A 23,702-nucleotide genomic window follows, 5' to 3' on the forward strand; every position below is an offset into this window, starting at 1 on the left:
GTCTCCATAGTGAATTTGATATTTTGATGTATGTAGGTTAGGTTTGAATTGAGGATCCAGAATGTTTGCAATGTATAGCTCTGATGCATTGTTATGGTTATTTCATATAGAGCAGTCTTATGTATCTCTTTTGCGGCGGGGAAATTATAAAAATCATGTGCCAGAGCTGGCCGCTGTGGCCGAGCTGTTCTAGAAGCTTCAGTCCGGAACCGCGCTGCTGCTACGGTCGCAGGTTCGAATCCTGCCTATGGGATTGATGTGTGTGATGTCCTTAGGCTAGTTAGGTTTAAGTAGTTCTAAGTCTAGGGGACTGATGACCTCAGATGTTAAGTCCCATAGTGATTAGAACCATTAGACCATGTACCAAATAAAGGGTATAATTTTGCTATTTTAGCAACATCTTCCACCAGAAATTTGTTTTGTAAACTATGCAGAGGTCTTAATATCTGGAGGATTGTTTACGCAATGGATACTTCTGATCCACTGAGCACTGAAGATGCACTGTTGTGACGAAACAGAAGGTCATTTACAGTACGCAGTATTTTTACTGTGTTGTCCCTCTTTTGATTAGTCTCGGGTGCCTGGCTAGTGCCCCGGAGTAGGATCAAGGAAGATGTATGTCATGGCGATCTGGCAGACCTATCCGTACTCTCAACGCAACGCTGGCGAACGAGAAAGGAACCCGTCGGAATACGATCCGAGATCCTTCTGATCGGAAAGCTGACTCCTGAGTTCTCCCAGGAAATCCACGCTCCGTGATGGCATTTAGGCGTCCTATGTAACCGAGTACGGTAGCGAGAGAGGTTTCACGGAACGAGGCCATCGCGATGCAGTAACCATTTTCGATATGCACTTCTTTACCATAGTTTAGATGCTGTCTGTTTTATCGCCTAGCAGATAATTAAACAAGGCTGCAATGGTCGTAGCAGCACACTACGGCCGACAAAAATGGAAAGAGCGTGCTCTTATTATTATAGAAAGTAGGTTATTAGAGTGAGACTGTTTTCAGACCCGAAACTGTATCCTCACCCTGTGATAAATACCTCGAAAACCAATGAACCTGTCATCGTCAGTGGACGACCAGTTTACCACAAAATTCTGAATGCACTCTAAAACAATATATCGCGAATTAAGTTTGGCAAAGGAAAACGAGGGGGGGGGGGGGGGGGGGGGAGGAGTGCGAGTACGACTCGCAGACTGAGGGTTTCGTACAAGTTTCATGACCTATATATATATTTCATCAAACCTAGGAATGTGTAATGCCAATGATTTTGGCCTGTTATAGGTATCGATACTAACAAGGTGTTGGTGCCGGGAATTCCGAGACCACATCAAAATCTCTACAGTAGTTCCTCAGACTAGCCCAGACACACAAAAGGAAGCGAGCAGGGCACTTCACTCCCTTCACACACACACACACACACACACACACACACAGAGAGAGAGAGAGAGAGAGAGAGAGAGAGAGAGAGAGAGAGAGAGAGGGGGGGGGGAGGAGAGAGAGGAGAGAGGAGAGTGAGAGGAGAGTGAGAGAGAGAGAAGATTTAATAATACATTTTTAATTTATTAATTAAAACATGACTACAACTTATATTTTCTGTTTGCATGTAGTGATGTTCGTCTATTTTGATTTTGACGGATGATTAACGGAATGTATGTTCAACTGTCAAATTATATTTTCATGTGATGTAATTACAATTTAACAAGTTTCAGATTTTCTTCACTTTACCTGTGCTATTAAGCCTTGCTTCTCATCGAATGTCATGACTATTGGTCAACCATAAGTATGCTATTAATTTTGGTGAGTCAGTTTGCGAGTATCAAAATATGTGACACAGATGGCCGAACCTTTCGATTGCATGGACTTAGAAGATTTTCTTTTTTATATACCGCCAAGGGTGGCATAAAGTTGTAGTTGATAAGCCAGTCTGTTCCAGAGAAAAAGGGGTCTTAAAACATGGGCTTATGGATAGACAGAGGGATAAAAAATGACAACAAAGGATGTTTCGTATTGTATAGTTAGAGTATACGATTTTCCGATTTTTTCTTTTAATTGTATTGTGAATATTTATTTCTTGGCAAATTGCACAATTCTAGGTCAACGAGAAGCACCCTATTCACTCTGATTGAGTTTTCGAGTATTAAAATAAGTAACATAATTGGGCCTATCTTTTGATTGAGGTGACTTAGAAGTTTAACAATTTTACACCTCAAACGGACGATAGACCACAATATGTGACATCAATTTTAAATTGATACGTCTACCGATTTCTGTGAAAAATGGTTCTTATCAGTCGGACAGAAAGATAAGCTGACAAATGGATAACATAGCGATCATACAATGCTTCCGTTTGTATAGACTGAGGCACGAAACACTAAAAAAGAAATAATACGAGACTCGCTCTCCAAAAGTGTGTACAGGTGGACTTTAAGAAATACGTCACAAATGTCACTCCACAGTAAGACCGTGGAGAACCAACAACATTGTCAGAAGAGAGAGCATGTTCAGCTGCAATGCTAATAACAGGTGCTACACCATGGGAGTGAAATGGCGTATCAATTGTAAAAGTACATCAAACTTATAGCACGCCGGACATTACGATTCTGGTCAGTAACACGTCTAAATGGTACATCGATTCAACTTAAAATCTTGGCTGTGTATGGAGCAAATGTATTGCTGCAACTAGCCGTAGTGAAATGGGGCCAACAATTTCACCAGTGCCGCAAAGATTTGGGTGATATTGGTCGGTGTGGGGGGGTCAGATCTTGCAACATGCGCTTTCAGTTTTTTCGTCAAGCTGAAGAAATTTTTGTGGGGGAAGATTCTCCAACGATGAAGACGTTCGCATAGCGATGCTCGAATGCCTCCACGGCCAAGGAGCATATTTCTTCGTCGAAGAATTGAACGATTGGTTGAACGTTGCGAGCGTTGTTTAACGAGGTTTGGTGACTATATTGCGAAATAGTGTCGTGTGTGTGTAGTATCCAGTATAAGTTGCTTGACCTACCTGCTTTTTCAAATCAAGTATCAAACACAACAGTTAGTAGTGGTCGCTTTCAAAACACATCTACAACTACATCTACACTCTACCAGCCGCTGTGAAGGTCGTTTCAGAGGGTACTTGACAGCTACCATGTACGAATTTTTTTCCTGATCATTCGCATAACGTTGTTGTTGTTGTTGTGGTCTTCAGTCCTGAGACTGGTTTGATGCAGCTCTCCATGCTACTCTATCCTGTGCAAGCTTCTTCATCTAATACCTACTGCAGCCTACATCCTTCTGAATCTGCTTAGTGTATTCATCTCTTGGTCTCCCTCCACGATTTTTACCCTCCACGCTGCCCTCAAATACTAATTGGTAATTCCTCGATGTCTCAGAACATGTCTGACCAACCGATCCGTTCTTCTAGTCAAGTTGTGCCACAAGCTCCTCTTCTCACCAATTTTATTCAATACCTCCTCATTAGTTATGTGATCTACCCATAGAATCTTCAGCATTTTTCTGTAGCACCACATTTCGAAAGTTTCTATTCTCTTCTTGTGTAAACTGTTTATCGTCCACGTTTCACTTCCATACATGGCTACACTCCATACAAATACTTTCAGAAATGGCTTCCTGACATTTAAATCTATACTCGATGTTAACGCATAACGATAGCGGGAAAAATTACTGCTCAAATGCTCCTGCGGGCACGGATGTGCTAGGGGTGCTTCCAGTGTATATATCCTCATGCACTGATTTATGATTGCATCCAGTGTACCCTGAGATCCCAGCCGTGTTCCGTATTCTAACTCACCTTACAGCCCTCTTTTCAGTGGAGCAGGTGCACAGAAGGCAGATCACGACCACGAAACTCCTGTCAAGTTAAGTTCTTCGTAACGCATTCTTGCAGTCCGTCTACTCCCTCTTGTCAGTGAGACACGAAAAAGTGGAATAGTTGACGTCTACGCTCAAGCGTCGGCCACTTCAGGTTTTGCAGTAGTCCCATGTCCCTCTCCTGTGTATTAAAAAAACCTGTAACACCCTCTCATCCTGCCTCTTGTTGCTGAGGTTTCAGTAATCCAAGGTTAAGTAACAATTTGCAATGCAAGAGGCATATTTAAAAGAAACTCTTGTGCTCAGCGTCTCAAGACAATTAACTTCAGATAACGATATCCAAAACCAATAATAAAATCTCGTAAAGAAGCAATAAGATATATAGTACAAACTTCTAAGTTGCATATGTATTTAAGTAATGTACATGAAACATTATTTCTTCCGCCGACAAATTAAGTTTACAAATGGAGCACAGAAATAATACAGCAACAAGCACACTTAGTAGAATTTTCTAAGAGTCAACTATCACCAAGAGCTGAACTACATCCATGACCTATAATCGAACACAATCCTCATAGATACACAAGCTGCTAGATGATACGCAAAGAATGTGAATAATTACGCAGCTCATCACTAATACACAAGGATATCACAATGTCCGCGCCGTGTTTTCGGATTCAAGGGCAACTACAATACAATCAGAGAGCACCGCATACCCTGCCGCACTTGGACTGACTGCTATAGTTCTCGCATCCCAGGCGGTCTGAATGAAAAGCGCTTTCTCCAGCTAGCGGACAAGATAAATATCGATAGGCCGTCATGATGTCGTATTAATATTCCACCAAGTATCAGACCGTGGGAAAGGCATGGACCAGGATCATACTTGTAGGGAGCCACAGATTTGAATGTATCCTGGGAAAGGGTGGCAGTAATGGCAACACTGATAAATGAAAGATTTATGATCTTGAAAAAACAAACGAGAGATATATTCTCAAATTGGTATATAACAAAGTACCATACTGTAAGACGACTATTTTTTGATGATGCTATTGGATGTCTTAATATTTGCAAACGAAAATGATATATTTGAAGAATTGTGGGCAGAGAAACAGTTGTTAGGCAACAGTATGTGTGCCTGCTATGGCAACACTGTGGAGTCGTACAATCTTTGACAGTCAGTCGTGGATAATTGCCGTGTGCAGCAGGCGGAATTTTGGAACTACATCTGTTGAAGATTTATTACGAGGAGGAATGATGAACCCGGACAATGGTTGGATAGCATACTGACATCAAAAAGGTATTGAAATAAAGAACAAAGTATTATTTAATGAGGTAAAAAGTTTATTTTTATTTTTGTAGACTTGCATTGTTGGTCCACTTCACCCTCGTTGTAGTCGAGTTTTTGATAATTATTCTATTGATTCATCTTCTGAGTAATTTACTGAACCATGGAAGTCATTAGTTAAATCGAATTTTCCTTTTAGAGTCTACAGTTGTTTCCTTTGATATGTTCCTTCCTAACTGAAATTTCAGTATTTAAAGATTGAATCACGTGTTTCATTGCCATTCTGTGTCAAGATTATGAACCCATTTTCCCTGAACCAACTGTAGTTAATTTTTGAGAGAATTTTTTAGCTGTTGTGCAATTTTGCTGTATTTCTGTTTCTACCAGTACTTCATTTTTGAGCTGAGATTCATAATACGTGATTGTTTCGTTCCTTTGCGGAATTTAGATCTGTCAGTTTCTTTATTTTACCAGTGCCATATGTCAGCGCAGAAGTTTTCGTGTGATTCTGGATACATTCTTATACAGGTGGACATTGCAGTTTGATTTCAGTTTCTTTAGACAGTTACGTCTTTAATTCTTTTTAACAGTTCGTACTGACCAAGTCTATACAGCGTAAAATTATTGGCTTGCTTATTTAGTAGCTTATGAATGAGGTCGGTTTTCACACACAGAATTCTTTTCAATTTCATGCAAGTGATGTGGCTTTGAGCTCTGTAGCACACTTAGGTTGCCAGTATACATTCCCTGGTTTGTGTTTACGATAGACACACACACACACACACACACACACACACACACACACACACACAAAGTACAGTGCTCTTAACCGAAAGCAGCTCCACTGACATAAAAACATTCACAGGGCTGCATATAAAATGAGCATTGACCCATAACTAAACAAGTTTAACCCGAGAACAGTTTAGAGGGAGACTACTGAACCTTGAGAACTAGGTCTGCACAATCAAAAGGGAGTCAGCAGAGTTCGATGTACCTTACCGCGTGACTGTCGCTGCTGTTTTCCCGTAGTACCGCGAAATATTTCGCGGACACCAAACGACCGAAACAGGGATCGAATCCTTGCTTAATTACTAGACTGTTCCTGATGAAACGAACCATTAAACCTTACCTAAGCGCAGCGGAGCATAACTACCGACAAGCGGTCGCAGGCGAGGCGGCAGTTGATGGCTCTTCCAAGAAACTATTGTATAATGTCCTGGAGCGGAGGTATTCAGGGATTTTGTTAGCCGGTCGACACCTTACACTAGTACTCCTGCGGCCCAAAAACGTTGTTCCGGTGTCAACTTGCTGGGAGGCCAATCGGTTAGCTGTCGCCTGCTGGGCCACAGAACTCTTCGTTTCCTGTTTGCCCCAGAGGTTTCCTAACATGGCGCAGCGTCGGCTGATGGAACGGTTGGCTTTTCTGTATTCGTGCGCGCCTCAACAGCAAGAAGACGCTCCGTTTGGACTTAAATATTTTCATAATGACCACGGCCGTACTCAACAAATTATTAATTCCTCTAAAATTGACGGCAGTCGAATTTCGGTTCCTCTGTATGTGTTGTTGTTGTTGTGGTCTTCAGTCCTGAGACTGGTTTGATGCAGCTCTCCATGCTACTCTATCCTGTGCAAGCTTCTTCATCTCCCAGTACTTACTACAACCTACATCTTTCTGCATCTGCTTAGTGTATTCATCTCTTGGTCTCCCTCTTCGATTTTTACCCTCCACGCTGCCCTCCAATGCTAAATTTGTGATCCCTTGATGCCTCAGAACATGTCCTACCAACCGGCCTCTTCTTTTTGTCACGCTGTGCCACAAACACCTCTTCTCCCCAATTCTATTCAATACCTCCTCATTAGTTATGTGATCTACCCATCTAATCTCAAGCATTCTTCTGTAGCACCACATTTCGAAAGCCTCTATTCTCTTCTTGTCCAAACTATTTATCGTCCATGTTTCACTTCCATACATGGCTACACTCCATACAAATACTTTCAAAAACGTCTTCCTGACACTTAAGTCTATACTCGATGTTAACAAATTTCTCTTCTTCAGAAACGCTTTTCTTGCCATTGCCAGTCTACATTTTATATCCTCTCTACTTCGACAATTATCAGTTATTTTACTCCCCAAATAGCAAAACTCCTTTACTACTTTAACTGTCTCATTTCCTAATCTAATTTCGTCAGCATCACCCGACTTAATTCGACTACATTCCATTATTCTCGTTTTGTTTTGTTGATGTTCATCTTATATCCTCCTTTCAAGACACTGTCCATTCCGTTCAACTGCTCTTCCAATTCCTTTGCTGTCTCTGATAGAATTACAATGTCATCGGCGAACCTCAAAGTTTTTATTTCTTCTCCATGAATTTTAATACCTACTCCGAATTTTTATTTTGTTTCCTTTACTGCTTGCTCAATATACAGACTGAATAACGTCGGGGAGAGGCTACAACCCTGTCTCACTCCCTTCCCAACCACTGCTTCCCTTTCAAGCCCCTCGACTCTTACAACTGCCATCTGATTTCTGTACAAATTGTAAATAGCCTTTCGCTTCCTGTATTTTACCCCTGCCACCTTCAGAATTTGAAAGAGAATAATCCAGTTAACATTGTCAAAAGCTTTCTCTAAGTCTACAAATGCTAGAAACGTAGGTTTGCCTTTTCTTAATCTTTCTTCTAAGATAAGTCGTAAGGTTAGTATTGCCTCACGTGTTCCAACATTTCTACGGAAGCCAAACTGATCTTCCCCGAGATCCACTTCTACCAGTTTTTCCATTCGTCTGTAAAGAATTCGCGTTAGTATTTTGCAGCTGTGACTTATTAGACTGATAGTTCGGTAATTTTCACATCTGTTAACACCTGCTTTCTTTGGGATTGGAATTATTATATTCTTCTTGAAGTCTGAGGGTATTTCGCCTGTCTCATACATGTTGCTCACCAGATGGTAGAGTTTTGTCATGACTGGCTCTCCCAAGGCTGTCAGTAGTTCTAAAGGAATGTTGTCTACTTGTTTCGACTCAGGTCTTTCAGTGCTCTGTCAAACTCTTCACGCAGTATCTTATCTCCCATTTCGTCTTCATCTACATCCTCTTCCATTTCCTCAAGTACATCGCCCTTATATAAACCCTCTGTATACTCCTTCCACCTTTCTGCCTTCCCTTCTTTGCTTAGAACTGGGTTTGCATCTGAGCTCTTGATATTCATACAAGTGGTTCTCTTCTCTCCAAAGGTCTCTTTAATTTTCCTGTAAGCGGTATCTATCTTACCCCTCGTGAGATAAGCCTCTACATCCATACATTTGTCCTCTAGCCATCCCTGCTTAGCCATTTTGCACTTCCTGTCGATCTCAGATTTGAGACGTTTGTATTCCTTTTTGCCTGCTTCACTTAATGCATTTTTATATTTTCTCCTTTCATCAATTAAATTCAAAATTTCTTCTGTTACCCAAGGATTTCTATTAGCCCTCCTCTTTTTACCTACTTTATCGTCTGCTTCTTTCACTACTTCATCCCTCAAAGATATCCATTCTTCTTCTACTGCATTTCTTTCCCCCATTCCTGTCAATTGTTTCCTTATGCTCTCCCTGAAACTCTCTACAACCTCTGTTTATCCAGGTCCCATCTCCTTAAATTAGTACAAACCAATAGATTGTGGCCAGAGTCAACATCTGCCCCTGGAAATGTCTTACAATTTAAGACCTGATTCCTAAATCTCTGTCTTAAAATTATGTAACCTATTTGATACCTTTTAGTATCTCCAGGATTCATCCAAGTATACAACCTTCTTTTATGATTCTTGAACCAAGTGTTAGCTATGATTAAGTTATGCTCTGCGCAAAATTCTACCAGACGGCTTCCTCTTTCATTTCTTCCCCCCAATCCATATTCACCTACTATGTTTCCTTCTCTCCATTTTCCTACTGACGAATTCCAGTCACCCATGACTGTTAAATTTTCGTCTCCCTTCAGTATCTGAATAATTTCTTTTATCTCGTCATACATTTCATCTATTTCTTCATCATCTGCAGAGCTAGTTGGCATATAAACTTCTACTACTGTAGTAGGCGTGGGCTTCGTGTCTATCTTGGCCACAATAATGCGTTCACTATGCTGTTTGTAGTAGCTTACCCGCACTCCTATTTTTTATTCATAATTAAACCCACTCCTGCATTACCCCTATTTGATGTTGTATTTATAACCCTGTATTCACCTGACCAAAAGTCTTGTTCCTCCTTCCACCGAGCTTCACTAATTCCCACTATATCTAACTTTAACCTATCCATTTCCCTTTTTAAGTTTTCTAACCTACCTGCCCGATTAAGGGATCTGACATTCCACGCTCCGATCCGTAGAACGCTAGTTTTCTTTCTCCTGATAACGACGTCCTCTTGAGTAGTCCCCGCCCGGAGATCGGAATGGGGGACTATTTTACCTCCGGAATATTTTACCCAAGAGGATGCCATCATCATTTAATCATACAGTAAAGCTGCATGCCATCGGGAAAAATTACGGCTGTAGTTTCCCCTTGCTTTCAGCCGTTCGCAGTACCAGCACAGCAAGGCCATTTTCGTTAATGTTACAAGGCCAGATCAGTCAATCATCCAGACTGTTGCCCCTGCAACTACTGAAAAGGCTGCTGCCCCTCTCAGAACCACACGTTTGTCTGGCCTCTCAACAGATACCCCCCCGTTGTGGTTGTACCTACTGTACGGCCATCTGTATCGTTGAGGCACGCAAGCCTCCCCACCAATGACAAGGTCCATGGTTCTGTATGTAGAGATCCTTATTGTAAAGTTTCTTTCCTTTCTGTAATTATTTTGACACTTTAATTCGTGGCTGATTTTTTTAATCCAAGTCGAAATAAAATTGATGCGCAAATTATGGATGGAGCAGTGGTTTGGTTCTCATCAGAAGGTCCCGTATCTTTCACTTGCTTTCATATTCATTATTGACTTCTCGATTCATCCTTTGCTTCCCGTCATGTGCGACTGCCTTCAAGTTCGTCACGCCACGTGGCGTTCTTTGGAGGGTTGGTAGCACTTTGTGTTATACAGAGCCCCGCCATACTATTGTCAAACAAATATAATCATGGCACAATCGAAGTACACCATGGCTTCGAGATAATTCTTCACGCCACGTGAAAGTATACAAGACTGAACACGGCTTCACTTTGTTTTGACCGTTCGAATCCATGACATATTCGACAAATACTAACGCCTGCCACATGCAACTGAGGCACACTCAACACATGTCATCCTTATCCCGTAAACCAGAACATTATAACGGATACTTCCTCTATAATACTATAGATACGATATTGGTAGATTCAGTAGAAGCATTATAGTTCACTTTACGATATGTTCGAATATTCACACGATATTTTGACAGATAACATTTTAGACACCCTATAAGTTGCATAGACAAGAAATGTAAGATGGATTTTACAACGTATCCAAAATTATCTTCAATGTAGACTTACAATCAAATTTGCACTGACGTCATATAAATAGCCATGTCAATTTAAATAACGAACCAAAAGACGAAACTATAAACTGTTCAATATTGTTAAATTCTTAATAAAATCATCTTTTGGAACTTTAAGTCTCATCCGAAAACTTAGGAGACAGGGACACTGAAATGCTTCCTCGGTTTTTAAATTTGAAATATGAAAAATGCGACATAATTTTGAATTAAAAAGCATTATTGATTCACAAAACTATTCACACGAAAATTACTTTTGTTATTTGTAAATCCTGATATGGGACATAAAACGGATGTAACCTATTTATAGAAAAACACAAAAGTGCAAATCACGTGATTGACAATCAAGAGTGGAATACATGCAGAAGTCAAATTAAGTACTGCGTAGTCAACACGATATACACATCACATTTTCGTAAAAAATTACCAATAGTTGCTGTAAGCATTATTCCCAGCCTGTAAGTTTCACACTTTTTCAATTTTTTTGCTGTAGTATTAACCTGTATCAAAAGCTTGCCAACTAAATCCAGAATAACAATTACAGCCTGAACCTGGAGGTTTTACGATATCTTTGACGTCTAGGGGCAGACGACGCAGCTGGTTGTCAGGGATGGTAGGAAGTGGACGTGTTTTGAGGGTCACTCAAAAAATAGTTGTCATCGCTAAAACATGTGAATATTGTAAGCAAGAGAGAAAATGTATAAGAAGTTGGAAGCAAACCATCTGCTGGAAAATGATATCACGGCCAAGACTTTTTATTTAAAGGCAAATGTTACCTGAACCTATTTTTATAAACTTTGCACAAAGAGCAGCAGAAGCAGCCAGGGAGACATAGTTCAAAACTGCAACAACATCAAAAAGCTCATTATAAACCAATTCAGCTACGCCTTTTTCCAAATTTAAATATTTTAGGGTAGAAAAGGGGTACTGGAATCTTGTCATACCCAAAAATGTATCAGGACAGATGGATGAGGTATCGTTATACGTCTCTCCCCTCTTCCCCTGTCTTTCAGAAGCCGTCTCTTCTAGACTACTATACGAAAACACCACCTGTTGCCGCAGCCGAACGACGTCCTCCACGTTGCAGCTTGCACGCCCCTTGCTAACCGTAGCAGTCCAACTGCGTGCCGCCTCCGCGCTGTACGACCCTCTCCGCTTCTGCATGGCCCCTCTGCTTTGGTCAGCCTCAGGATACTGCCATCTCGTTCGGGAACTTCTCCTGTCACCGATCTGAGATGCATTCGCAGCACTTCCTGCACTCTGCTGGCGAGCTCTTTCATAGTGCGCCACAGTCGCATAACTCGGACACACACCTCCAGCTGCGTTAAGTCCGAATGTGGTGCAATATATTTATGTATCTTTGCAGGTGGAATTATTCAGCCACCAAATAATTGTTAAAATTCGTTGTAAAACCTTCAGTTGTCATTTGTTTTGCACAATTCGCTACTAGTTTCGATCAATGACCATTACTTTTTTTCAAATTATGGTTTAACTTTCCTGCTGTTTAGGCCAGCTAAGCTTGACAATGATCATTGAGCGAAACTAGTAGCGAATTGTACAAAAGAAATGACAGCTGAAGGTCTCACCATGACTTAACAGTGGCATAATACTCGTAAATGGGTCAATGAAAACAGTACTAACACCAGAATATTAGTGTCTAGAATTTATAATCGGACCTATTTCGCGCACGTGGTCTCACACAAAGGAATACTCAGAATTCAGTTTATGTAGCATGATTCCGTGATCATGTTACAAACTTTCAGGGATCATAGAGAAGAGTAAATGTATCAATCTGAGATAAGTGTCCTTGGCCCAGGAATAACTGAGTCGAAAGTTACAAACAAAAATCGTTCTGATACCTATGACAGTGGACCTTTCCTACTGAAGCTCTTTGCTTTCCTTATTCTGAGAGAAGGTAGCATGGACCAAAAAACAAACAAAAAAATTAAAAATGTCAAGAAACATGGACCCTTAAGTGCCTCAAGATTTATGAGGACTTTCTCGTCTTTGCTTCCGTGAAACACATCTCTGGTACTGAACAAATCTCCTAGCTCTAAAGTTATGTAATTTAAGGCCATATTTGCCATACAGTTTCTTTATGCTGCCTCCTCCCAAAATGAGCAAAAAATATTTCAGTAGAAGAAATCCACTATCTGAAGTACCCAAACGATTTTCACTTACAACTGATGCACAGAAAATTCAGTTCCCACGTGCGCACATGAATTTTTAAAGTTCTCACTTGGCAAGAGAGGCAGAGAATCAGGTTCGATTCATACTGTGTGTCACAACTGGTATCTGGGACATGCTAAGAGTCTTACGTTGCAGATGGTAGTGTGCCACTCGTAACACATTGCTACATGAGTCGAGCCATAATTGGGAAGCGCAAACGGCACAGTGTGTCAACACCTAAGCGTCATTTCGTGGCCTTGCACTACAAGCCCTAACACGTAATCTCCGTGGTCAGTTGCTCCATGGCGTCCTAACGCGGACGGAAAGTCCGAGTGCAAGGGAATCGGGCAATAATGGAGACACCACAGTGGTGACAAGTCTGCTGATACCACTGGATAATATAGGCAAATGGCAGCATCTTCGGCCACGTTCATGTTATGTCCAACTTCAGATATAAGCGTTTCTGAGGCCTCAGTCTCAGTATCCAGCCGTCCGGTCTGTACCTCTAATTCCAAAAGAATGACAGTCTTGCTAGTTACAGAATAACCTGCCTGGCGAACCGTGATGTGCTGCCCGCTGCCGCTCGAGGACAAGCCAGCAGTAGTGGGACTTAACTGCGACAAGCTGCCTGCCGCTCGAGGACAAGCCAGCAGTAGCGGGACTTAACTGCGACAAGCTGCCTGCCGCTCGAGGACAAGCCAGCAGTAGCGGGACTTACCTGCGACAAGCTGCCTGCCGCTCGAGGACAAGCCAGCAGTAGCGCGACTTAACTGCGACAAGTTGCCTGCCGCTCGAGGACAAGCCAGCAGTAGCGAGACTTACCTGCGACAAGCTGCCTGCCGCTCGAGGACAAGCCAGCAGTAGCAGGACTTAACTGCGACAAGCTGCCTGCCTCTCGAGGACAAGCCAGCGGTAGCGGACTTAACTGCGACAAGCTGCCACTGGTCCCTGGCCACTGCCGAGACTGAAGAAAATGTGGAAGAGCCTTCCCTTGGTGAAGGGCCATACGGGGCCAGAGAAAACTACCGCTTCAACCTGTTAAGCATGACACCGGTGTACCACCTTCCTGGCTGTATGTAGTACCGCCTCCCTGGCTGTATGCTATGCCACCGATCTGGGAGCTGGGCTTCACGACAACAGCCAGTTGTGCCTGCTGTCGACACCCGCCTAAGTGCACGTCCCTCTTAGAGAGCACTGAGATGGAAGCTACATTATGTCATCGCGGAACGTCTGGGTGGGCAGTGCCTTCCCCGCCTGCCGACGCCATCAGCACAGCACCACTGCCGTGGCACTGAACTGCAATAATGACGTCACGACCCGCTCTCAAGGCATTGCCATTTTTCTGGGAGTGTGCTCCTCGGAAGCCGGCTGCCAACTGCAGCTGTGAAGAACCTTATAAGATCTATACACTTTCCGTAGTAAACAAATATTATTCCAGTTTTTCACTGATGCTGAAGGGCAGACATCCACAACAGTTCCCGAGCTCGGCCTCCTAGAACGGCAGAGTCACCACAACACCTGTTCATCTTCCACACACAGAGAAATCCTGACCCAAGGGCTGCCCGCTTCATAAGTTTCGAGTCGCTCATTTCCAGACCAGAGTCCCTTACCTCAAACTGATGCATTTACCCTTCTCCATCATCCTTGAAACGTCCGAAACATCCCCTTAGAAAAATTTATGAATTACTGTGCTGGTAAACCTCTCACGTTATTTGATTTTCAAACAGCTGAGCAAAACTGAACGTACTCAGACATTTCTCTCTTTACTTATTTTGATCATCATTAAACTGACACAATATTTTTAGCGCAACGCAGTCTGACTTTCAATAATCCCTACAAAATAATGTCCGTGACTAAAAATAACCTATACATTTCATGAATCACTTACCTCACAAAAATCTTCGTTACCCCAACTACTGCAATACAGTGAGCGCCAGTACTGCCAGCTAAGTAAAAGATTCTAACTACTGAAGGCACTAACTACTGATAGGCGTAGTTAGCAAATGAAAGATTTTGACAGAGAACAAACAATGCTTTTTCCTTAATAGTGTTCAAAAATCATTATATATATTTCTGACGGACACACGTCCAGATCGTCCGCCCTCAAAGCTCTGCCATATCTCTTCCCACATCACGACTGCTGGCGGCTCACCTCCAACTGCGCAACCCTACGTGCTGTTCACACCCAAATGCCCAGCACTACAATAGCGAATATTCCAACAATGCCACCAGCAACAGACTGCACACAGCAGTCAGTGATTGTCATACAGAGCGCTACATGGTGTTACCAACATAAAAACCTAAACAACCTACTTACACACCCCAACAGCCTACTTACAACATCATCACGGAATCACCCTGCATGTGTAAAGAGGATGCGCAAAATAATGTGAACACCTATACTTACTTGGGAATGGTTTATTAATAAGGTCTTTGCCCGTATTACAGCTGCGATTCTTCTAGGAATACTGGCATATAGTGATGGTACAGTCACCACTGGAATGTTACGCCACTCTTCAATCAGAATCTCATCTAACTCCTGTAGTGACGAGAAATGAGGAAATCTGTTCCGAAGTCTGTAGTCCTATACCACCCACAAGCGTTCGATAATGCCCCAAGTCCGGGGACTGTGCTGGCCAGAGAAGACGCTGCAGTTCAGTTTCATGCTCGACGATTGTGAATGGGTGCATTATCATCCTGAAATATGGCATCATTGTTCGGGTAACAACATTTGAATGATGGGGTGCACCTGATCACCTAAAATGTTCACATAATGGTTAGCTGCAACACTGCCTTTGAGGATAATGATGAGACCAGCAGAGTACCTTGATATGGCTGCCCACAACATCACACTTCCACCTCCATGCTTAACCGTTGGAATCAAGTGATAAGAATTTTAGGCTTCTTTTGACGTTCTCCAGGCGTAAACCCAGCCCGATGTTGGAAATAGCGAAAACGTTGACTTGTCGGACCAGATGTGTTTCCATTGATATGCAGTCCAGAATTCATGCTCCTGGCACCATTTTTTACCTTTCTTTGCGTTGGTTGTCGTCACTAATGGTTTCAGTACAGCAGCTCGTCCATGAATATTCGCTTTATGGAGTTATCGGCGGACAGTGTCAACACATGTGGGGTCTCGAAGATGGCTATTAACCTCTGAGGTCACTTTAGCGTCCGTATTTTCGTGTTGTTTTGACACAGTTCGTGTTAGCGTACGACGATCTCTGTCATTTAATTTTGATTTGCGCACACTTTTACGTTTACACGATGATGTCTTTCCACGTTTTGTGTAGGCCTGTCATGACAGTTGAAACAGTTGTTCTTGAAACATTCAATAAATTGTCTGCCTTGGTTACTGATGCTCCACCTAATCGGACCCCCACAATTTGCCCTCTTTAGAACACTGTTAGGTCTTTCATTGCACGTCGACCTCGGCCTCTGAAAGCAAATACGAAGTGTGCACTACTCGTAAACAACCTGCACTGACGCCTAGACCATACTGAACACGCACAGTCCAGCGCGACACGTGCCTTACTTGCGTTGTTAACCGTCAAACACAACCATCCCATTACTATCACTGTTCACATTATTTTGTCTATCCCGTGTAAGTGAACGTGCGAATTGCACGGAAGTTTTACTTACCAGATTTTCAGACAGGTTCTACACTGTAGTGACAAAGATGAACACACCAGCATCAGCTTACGACAATCAAAGTTGCAAAAAAACTGAAAAATTGTGGAGCGCCAACGAAAGACATTCCCCCCTTCGGGTGGCTAAAGATGCATGTGTCAGCCATGCTGTCTATTTTCGCTAGTAAAATTCTGTACAACATCCGCATAGTCAGTATATATATAATTTCCACGGACTTTGGCTATGAGTAACATGAATGACACTCACGCATATCTTTCAGCACCACTCAGTAAGTCTTGGAAGTGGCTGTCACCATTGATCGTCCTACATACATCAACAAAAGTGTTCCATCACCCTGATACGTCGTATAAGTGTTTTGCCAATGTGACGGCTCCAGAACCGACTGGAAGGTCTTCCCTGACGTTGTTTGTAGGCATATACACAGTTACCATGAGCGCTACCTACGCGTAGAATGCTGCACTTAAATGGATTGCTACATTTCAGTTTAAAGTAAGGCACCGGTAGAGACGCATTACAGACGTCTGTGGAAAGGTAAACTGAACATCCGTCATGCCACCAAGTACAGTGGCGACTAATGGTTGGATCCGCATCATCACGTTATGCCTTGAAGGCTTGGCAGCGAAGGATGTTCCTCGACGGGTGCACTAGAGCCAAATTGATGTGGTGCAGAAATGGAATCGGTTCCAGTTGATAGATAGTAAGATGACTACACTCCAAAGGCCTTCCACGTTGGACATGTGCAGAGTATGATGACTATCACCGCGTTTCGAGTCGAAAGAACCGTGGGCTCCAGAAGTGCATTTGGCATTTGAAGAGGCTACAGGTCCTCAGGCATCGCACCATATTGTTAGGAGATGGATGCATGATACGTACCTCAATTCTTGAAGACAATGGCGAGCACCAGGTTGTACGACACAACATCATGGGCTCTATTACAGACGGGCAAGAAATCTTGCAGAATTAACGCTTCAGGATAGGCGTCAGGCGTTTGTTTAAGGACGAAACTCGTATCAGTTTGTATTCTGATAATCTCAGACAACGTGTTTGGAGACAACCCAGTAATATCTAAAGCCACTAACACTGTGCCTTACATGTGAAACAAGGTGGAGGAGTGACGTCCTCGGTGGCGTTACGTAGGGATACCGAACACCTCTCATGACTGTTGTGGGCAGTCCACTGCTCTGCAACCAACTGCGAGACAGTATCGCTGGTGACAATTTATTCCTGATGGTTGATATATCGCTTGCTCATCGTGGATATTAGGTGAATTTGTTCCTTCAGCGTGTTAGGATCACCAGAGTGGAGTAGTCTGCCTGTTCCTCGGACATTAACCTAATCGACCAAGTGTCAGATCGACTGAAACGACCTGTTTTTGCAACTCTACCACTACCAGTCTTACGCAGCACCTCACTGATGAACGGGCCAATTTGGATCTGGGCTGGCTTGATGATCTTATCGATGCTGCTCAGAATTCTTCCGGGTTGTATGGCCGTGGTCCATGGAACTCTTCAATCCTTGACGTTCACTCCAAGGCTACGCTGGACATCTTCGGAGGTGCTCCTGGTTCTGCTGAGTCTTGCCGACTGACAAGCCGGACGTCAAACAGCGGCCTAAATACCGTGGAAATTGGGCCATGAAACTCAGTGATATATGGAGAGTGGCGCTACAGAATCGATGAGAAGTTTTTATCTTTGACGTACTATGAGCGATAGTTATATTCTATCTTTGACAAGGCTTATCTCTGTTATCACGTGAAATCCGAACCACGTCCACTTTCCATGGTATTTAGGCTGCTCTTTGACGTCCGACTCGTCAGTCGGCAAGACTCAGCACAACCAGGAGCACTTCCGAAGATGTGCAACGTAGCCTTGGACGGAACGTCAGGGATAGAAGGGTTCCATGACCACGGCTATACAACTCGGAAGAATTGTCAGCAGCTGAAACATCCAGTCGTGAAAGCCTTCATTGTATGGGCTTATCGATGGTCTGTCACGCTGGATTCCAGCTTCCTTCCGACCAAGGGGACGCTCCACCACATACTGGCGTTGCTCAGGTGTGATATGACACCACCTCCTCCCTTCCCCAATATAGGAAACAGACAATTTTGTCGTTAAACAACTATTCTATGGATCTGGACACGTCGGAAACGATGCATGAAAGACTCTTTTACTTTAAGGTTGCACTCTGCCTCTGATCAGCTACTTCTTCTCGATTTAGTAGAGTCTTCTAACTCTGCTGCGCCCACACGCAGATAAAACGGATAGACAGGTTACTTGCTGTTCCCGTTTTGAATTTCCACGAAAAAAGTTTACATTCAAATCACCACAGATACGTAAAATTTTATTCCATATGTTTGAGCTCGTAGTATGTTCCAAAATTCCAGAAGAGATAGACGTAAATGAGAATGGAATGTAGTATTCGGTGGATTACTCCTATTACCTTTCTTATAGGCGGATAGGACCTGTGCTTTTCTTGTTATCATAGGGCACAGATGTTGTTCAATGGATCTTCAGCATGTTGTGGTTTAAATAACTAACATGTATAATGTTTGTCTTTGCACAGGCGCGAGAACTGAACTGAGGCAGAACAATTGTATCTTACTTAGTAAAACAACATTTATAAATAGACCTCAGCGTATCTAAATTTGCTTTGCTTCCTTCAATTTGAGATTCTGTGTCATCCACGACAATATGGACACTAATTTTGTTGCTACTTTCATTCTTTACACATCACGAAAATTTCTTTGGGTATTGTGGGAAAACCTTCAAACAAATTCTGCTACGGTAGTTGAAGGTTTCACTGATTGCCCTTTTAAATGCAAACACATTTTATTTCGCATTTCTCTGCATCCACTCTATGATTTATTTACATGCGTTGTACACTAGTCGCTGTATCCTTTTAGGTTTCTGTACGGTGACTGTACCCAAGGAGGCTCTCTAAAAAGCACATATGTTTCAGTGCTTGGTCAACTAGCCTTCTAAAGTTTTCGCCGCAGTTCCTCTAAACACTCCTGCCCAAACGTAAATCTTTAAAATTTATTTTGGAAATTGGTTGTAAGATCCTATGGGAGCAAACTGCTGACGTCATCGTTCCCTAAGCTTACCCACTACTTAATATAACTTAAATTAACTTACGCTAAGGACACCATACACCCTCCTGCCCGAGGGACGACTCGAACCTCCGACGGTAGGAGCCGCGCGAACCTTGACAATGCGCCTGACACCGCGCGGCTCAAATTTATTATTGAGATATTACACTGCTGCCTTTATTTGCGATAAAGCAGCGTCATACTTCCGCACACCTCTTTCATATGGTCCGACTGTATAACTAGTACTGCTGCATACTTGTTTCTGTTGTGTAATAACTCTACCTTGAAACTTGTCTTAGATGAATCGAGGAGCAGTTGCCAAGTTGTAACGCAGTACCAGGCTCCAGTGCGAGACTCCACCTAAGACCTTGAACACGCATGCAGTTGCAAACTGTGGCATCCATTGAAACGATCAGCAAAAGGCCGTTCTTTCTGGGCCAAAAGTGAAGTCTTTATATCTATTGGAAGTAAATTAAGTCCCGGAGACGCGACAGAGTAGTTTTGCTTGGAATTTAGTTAGTGCCGCATCCCATATGAACTTGCGAGGCTCAGCATCATTTATCAGATGAACAGCTTAAACAGATTCACCTGTTCACCTGCAATAATTACAGTAACCGTAACACTCTTTTAGCATACGGGTTGAAGCTTTCCGCAACAAGTGGCAAGTGAGCAATATGACCCCAGTAGAGTGTAATTATATTTGAAATAATTAGATGTATATAAAACTCGTATCCAAAGATCACTTTGAAGTTTTACGACAAACAATGAAAACTGTTCAAAAAACTATGGGGAACAGTTCTGAAAAATTAAACTCTGCCGGTATCCTAAGGACCTAACGTTATAGAACAAAACGATATCTATATTTGAAATTAATATGAGCAATTGCTTTGTATATGAACCATGGAGCTTACCATCTATAAAGTGGCTTGCGTGCCTCAGCGATACAGATAGCTGTACTGTAGTTTCAGCCACATCGGAGGGATATCTATGAGAAACCAGACAAACTTGTGATTCCTGAGGAAGGTAGCAGCCTTTTCAGTAGTTGCAGAGGCAACAGTCTGGCCTTGTAACATAAACCAAAACGGCCTTGCTGTACTGGTACTTCGAATGGCTGAAAGCAAGTGGATACTACAGCTGTATTTTTTCCCGGGTGCATGCAGCTCTGCTGTGTGATTTAATGATGATGACATACTAATGGTACTAATATTCGGGATGTGAAACAGTCCCCCATTCGGATCTCTGGCGGGGACTACTCAGGGGGATGTCGTAATTAAGAGAAATAAAACTGGCATTCTAGGGATCGGATCATGGAATGCTAGAGCCCTTAATAGCGCAGGTAGGTTAGAAAATTTAAAAATGGGAATCGATATGTTGAAGTTAGATATGCTGGGAGTTAGTGCAGTTCGGTGGCAGGAGGCAAAGGATTTCTGGTCAGGTGAATACAGGACTGTAAATGCAAAATCGAATAAGGGTAATGCAGAAGTAGGATGAATAATGAATAAGAAAATAGGAATGTGGTAAAGCTACTATGAATAGTATAGTGAACACATTATTGCAGCCAAGATAGACTAAAAGCCAACACTCACGACAGTAGTACATGTTTATATGCCATCTACCTCCGCAGCTGATGAAGAGATTGAAGAAATGCATGAGAAGATAAAAAAATTATTCAAGACAGTTCACGAAGACGACAGTTTAATTCTCATACGGGACTGGAATTCGATAGTAGGAAAAGAAAGGGGAAGAAAAATAGTAGATGAATTTGGACTGGGGGAAATAAATGAAAGCGGTAGCCGTGTGGTAGAATTTTGCATAAGGCATAATTAAATCATCGCAAACATGAAAACATGAAAGAAGGTTGTGTACATGGAAGAGACCTGGAAGTACCGGAAGGCTTGAGATCGATTGTATAATGATAAGATAGAGATTTCGGAACCGGAATTTAAATTGAAAGACATTTCCAGGGGCAGATGTGGATTCTGACGCCAATGTATTGGATGTGAACTGTAGAGTAAAGCTGAAGAATCAGGAAAAAAGGGAAATACTGAATCTAACTGATGAAAGGAGAAAATTTAAAAATGCAGCAAATGAAGTTGGTGAAATGGAATACAAACGTCTAAAAATGAGATTGACAATAAGTGCAGAATGGATGAAAGCGAGAAGGCGTAGATGAGAATGACATAGGACATATGATAGTGTGAGAAGAACGTGACAGAGCACTGAAAGATCTAAGTCGAAACAAGCCCTCAGGGCTAGACGATATTCCATCAAAACTGCTGACAGCCTTGGGGGAGACAGCCATGACAAAATTATTCCATCTGTTGTACAATACGTATGATACAGGTGAAATACCCTCAAACTTCAAGAACAATGTATCAACTCCAGTTCCAAAGAAAGAAGGTGCTGACAGGTGTAAAAATTACCAAACTACCAGTTTAAGAAGTCATGGTTCCAAAATAAGAATACTAATTCTTTACAGAAGAATGGAAAAATAGCAGCCGTCCTCAGGGAAGATTAGTTTGGATTTCGGAGAAATGTGAGAACACCCGAGGCAGTACAGACTCTACGAGTTACCTTTGAACGATAGGTTATGGAGAGGCGAACCCACGTTTGTAGCATCTGTACATGTAGACAAAGCTTTTGATAATGTTGAATGGAGTATTCTCTTTGAAGTTCTGAAGGGCCAGGCGTAAAATACGGGGAGTGAAAGGCTATTTACAAATTGTGCAGATGCTAGATGGCAGTTATATTAGTCGAGGTGCATCAAAAGGAAGCAGTGGTTAAGAAGGGAGTGTGACAAGGTTGTAGCCTATCCCCGATGTTGTTCAATTTGTACATTGAGAAAATACAGTAAAACAAAGAAAAATTTGTAGTAGGAGTTAAAGTTCAGGGAGAAAGAAAAAAATCTGAGGTTTTCCGATGACGTTGTAACTCTGTCAATAACAGAAAAGGACTTGCAAGAGCAGTTAAACGGAACAGACAATGTCTTGAAAGGAATATATAAGATGAACATCAACAAAAACAAAATAAGTGTAATGGAATGTAGACGAACTAAATCAGGTGATGCTGAGGGAATTGGATTAAGAAATGAGACATTTAAAGTAATAGATGAGTTTTGCTATTTGGGCACCAAAATAACTGACTATTGCCGATGTAGAGAGGATATAAAATGTAGACTGGCAATGGTAAGAGAAGTAATTCTAAAGAAGATAAATTTGTTAACATTGAACATAGTTTTAAGTGCTAGAAAGTCTTTTCTGGAAGTATTTGTCTGGCGTGTACCCACGTTTGGAAGTGAAACATGGACGATCAACACTTTGGACCAGAAGAGAACAGAGGCTTTTGAAAGAACACTGAAGGTTATATGGGCAGATCGCGTAACTAATCAGGAGTTACTGAACAGAATTGGGAAGACAAGAAATTTGTAGCACAACTTGATGACTAGAGAGAATCGGCTGATATGAAACATTCTAAAACATTAAGGTATCACTGGAGGGAAATGTGGAGGGTAAAAATCGTAGAGGGAGACCAAGAGATGAATACAATAAGCAGATTCAGATGGACGCAGGTTGCGGTAGTTATATGGAAAGAAGAGGCTTGCACAGGGTAGTGAAACATTTAGAACTGCATCAAGACAGCCTTTGGAGTGCAGACCACAACAGAAACAAAATAAAAGTGATGGCTGGTATCTCAACTTGTTTATCAACATAAGTGAAATAGCAGAATGGTTAGAATCAATGGTGGAGTCACCATTTCATTAAAGAGCTTCTACAAAGAGCTTACACAGAGTTTATAATGTGAACCTGTATCTAAATTTAAAACAGTCGAATAAGTAAGTACAGCTCGTCACTTAGCAATGGATTGTATTCTCCTCACATCTGTACGTAGCAAGGAATAGCTTTGCAGGGCGAAGCTAATACAAAAAGAGGGCACCAATACTTTATTGCTGATTAGAAGTACAACATTACTTTTTTGTATTATACGTTATTTTTAACCCTACTACTACAAAATTAGATATTCGTTCACATTACAAACGCTTTGTAAAATCTCTGTGACAAAGTCGTAGTTCTATCGCAAAACGTAAGTATTTTTCCAGTTTGATTGTACTCACAGTAGTGAAAGTGGCTTACGTATTATTTTATTGTACCAAACTTGGGATGTAGGGCAGGTGGGAGCAAAGGCACGCATGTTACATTTTTCTGTTTTT

Source organism: Schistocerca gregaria, chromosome 7, assembly GCF_023897955.1.
Source record: "Schistocerca gregaria isolate iqSchGreg1 chromosome 7, iqSchGreg1.2, whole genome shotgun sequence".
Lineage (NCBI taxonomy): Eukaryota > Metazoa > Arthropoda > Insecta > Orthoptera > Acrididae > Schistocerca > Schistocerca gregaria.